At 41.3% G+C, this 3,321-nt stretch overlaps 1 protein-coding gene across 3 annotated transcripts in view; it reads right to left on the reverse strand.

The window, feature by feature from the left end:
- Positions 1–3,321, reverse strand: part of Rftn2 (raftlin family member 2) — a 75,493-nt gene that overhangs the window by 11,994 nt on the left and 60,178 nt on the right. The gene's annotated exons all lie outside the window — the stretch shown is intronic.

Here is a 3,321-nt window from a genome sequence, read left to right on the forward strand (position 1 = left end):
GCAAAGGAAAATAGCTTTAGATACTTAAGTGACAATAGAATTTATTCTCATAATTGTTTTAATAGCTTTTGTATAATCCTCATCGCTATTATGAGATATAAAATGTATTTATCAAATCTGTAATCATTATGCCAAAAAATCTGAATTAGTGTAATATTTTGTATATTGTTAAAACTGTAACTTTAATTGTAAAAAAAAAATTTAAAATAAAAAAAAATAAAATAAAATGAAAAAAAACCCTCATGCTGTAAATAAAAAATAAAAAAGGAAAAAAAAAAAAGAAAAGAGAAAGTAGGGGCTGGTCTAGCACCACAGACTAAAACTCATGGCAGCAATGCTTGTAATCTCACACTCTGGAGGGAGAGACAGGAAGATGAGAATTCCAGGGTGGGGTCATGAGAGCTCATTCTGGGATGATGGGGTAGCTGTGTTATACTTCCTCTGTGGCTTTAGCGGTCAGTATCACACTGACCACCTTTGTGCATCCCTGGTGGACCAGCCCACTCCCTCTCTCTGACTCTTTGTTGTGTCAGTACTTGGGGCCCGGCATAGTACAGAAAATACTTAAGTCCCTGGACTCGAGTCCTGGTGGTGGGTCTGTGTGGCGATGAGGTTGTCACCAATGGCAGCCACTCCTGGGGCTTCTTCCTGGGGAGGATTTTTGTCAGTCTCGCTGTGGCTTTCTGTTCGCTGTTGCTCTTCTCTTTGACCCCACTTTTCACCATCCTCACTCTCCTGTGAGCTTCTGATGCTCCTCCCTCTCTCTCTTTGGAAAGGAGTCTGTTCTTCCTTATCCTGACTCTTCTTCCCTGGGTCACACAAATAGCTTCAGCTCTGCCATTCTACCCAGAAGTCTGTTTATTTGCTTTTTAGCACTTGGGATTGAACCTGGGGCCTATACATAGTAGTCAAGTACTCTACCATTGAGCTATATCCCCAGTCCTAGTATTTAAAGTTGAAGACAGGGTCTAAATACTTCCAATGAGTCAGGAAACAGCTATAGAATCCTAAATAGCAGGGATTGGGAAGTGGCTGAATTCAATCCCCATATCTTCACAAACATGACTGCGTTGCCCTCAGTTAATCCAAATCCCATGAGGTTATGAAGGCGAGGAATCTTTTCTAAAAATATGATGCTCATTTGTAGAATGTTAAAATAGGAAAGAGAAAGAAGAGGCTGCTAGTTACACGTGACAAATTGGCTTTGTGGAAAAACATGGAAGAATGGAACATTTTCCATCCCTAGTCTGCATCCATCTAGTCTTGCTTCTTTTTTAAAATTAATTTTTTATGTGTATGAGTATTTTGCCTGCATGTAAGTGCACCGTGTGAATGCTATGCCCAAGGAAACCAGAAGAGGGTGTTGGATCCCCTGGAATTGGAGTTACTGACTGATGTTAGGCTCCATGTGTGTGCTGGGAACTGAACCTGGATCTTTTGGAAGAGCAGGAAGTGCTCTTAACCCCTGAGCCATCTCTCCAGGCCCCAAGTCATTTCTAAAATTATTTTTAATTCATTTTTAAAAAAACTTTTATTTTTATTTTATGTGTATGCGTGTATTCCTTGCATGTAGGTAAGTGCACACGTGTCGTGCAATGCCTGCGGAGGTCAGAAGAGGCTGTCGGATCCCCTGGGACTGGAGTTAGGACAGTTGTTAGCTGCTGGGATTCGAACCCGGGTCTTCTGCAAGAACAACCAGTGTTCTTAACTGCTGTGCCATCTCTCCAGCCCCCGATTCATTTTTATTTTATGTACATGCGTGTTTTGCCTGCATGTAAGTCACCACAAGCATGAAATGCCTGTGGAGGCCAGAAAAGGGCATTGGAGCCCCTGGAATAGGAATTACAGACAGCTGCCACGCGGGGGCTAGGAACCAAACTTGGGTCCTCTGCAGGAGCAGCCAGTGCTCTTAACCTCTGAACCATCTTCTAGATCCTTAAAAAAAATTGTTTTTTACCCAGTCATTTCTTGATATAGTTATAACAGATCACTTTAAATATTTTCTGATCCTTTTGCGAGTTATGTTTTATTAATACGGTATTGCTTCATTCAAGAATACTATTTTAGAGCCAGGCATGATGGTACACACCTTTAGCCCCAGCACTCAGAATACAGAGGAAGGTAGATCTCTATGAGATTGAGGCCAGCCTGTTCTACAGTCTGTTCTAGAGTGGCAGGTCTGCTGGGGCTATAGGGAATTTAGAACAAAAATGGAGGAAAAAACTTTCTTCTACCCTCAGGTTTGGTAGCTGAGGCCTGGGAATTAAGGAGCCAGGTCAGCAGTAAAGGTTTATTTTGTATGTACACAGGGACTTGAAGAAAAGCAGCAAAAACTCAAAGAAGATCAGGGTTAATTTAGTAAGGTTTGTTTTTTTGTAGATTCAGGTGAGTGTGAATCATCGTCAGTGATTAAGTCTCTTAATCAGGGGAGAATAGATGTTTATACAAAATGGGAACTTATGTTACCTCTATGAAGTGAAATATATGCCATTTTTCTTGCAGAAAAGAGGAAGTCAGAGAGTTCTTTCTGTGTCTACTCCCCTAATTGCCTGTAGCTCAAAATAGTTCTTATGTCAAAGTGGCTTATTTTGGATTTTACTTCCAACAAGACATTGAACTTCGACTTTTCCCCATTCTGGTGCAAAACTTGAAATGTAAATTTGCCATTCCCAGCCCCTTGTCAGCTTATTTGTTAGTTTATTTATTTATTTATTTATTTATTTTTAATTAATTATATTTTGGTCTTTTTCAGGCAGGGTCTCTCTGTAGCCCCATCTGGCCTGAAACTCACTATATAGACCAGGCTGACTTTGAACTCACATAGATCCACCTGCCTCTGCTTCCCAAAGAGTGCTGAGATTAGAGGCGTGTGCCACCACACCCAGCTACTTATTATTTTTATTTTATGTGTATGAGTGTTTTGCCTGCATGTATATAAGTGCACCACATACAGAGGCCAGAAGAGGGCATTGGATTCTCTGGAACTGGAATTAAGGATGGATATTAGTTGCCATATGGATGCTGGGAACCAAACCTGGGTCCTCTGCAAGAGCAACAAGTACTCTTAACTGCTGAGTCATCTCTCCAGCCCCAGAAGTGGTGTATTTGGTTGGAATGACATATTTTATAGTACTCTTCAGAACTGTCTCATGTTGCCTGAAGGCTGGCATAGTTCTTCTTTTTGAAACAATTAAAAGGGGCTAGAGAGATGACTCAGTGGTTAAGAGCACTGGCTGCTCTTGCAGAGGACCTGAGGTCGATCCCCAGCACCCATATGGTGGCTAACAATCATCCATAACTCCAGTTCCAGGGGATCTGATA

This window comes from Nannospalax galili, unplaced genomic scaffold (assembly GCF_000622305.1).
Source record: "Nannospalax galili isolate Female #2095 unplaced genomic scaffold, S.galili_v1.0 scaffold1024, whole genome shotgun sequence".
In the NCBI taxonomy this organism is placed as follows: Eukaryota; Metazoa; Chordata; class Mammalia; order Rodentia; family Spalacidae; genus Nannospalax; species Nannospalax galili.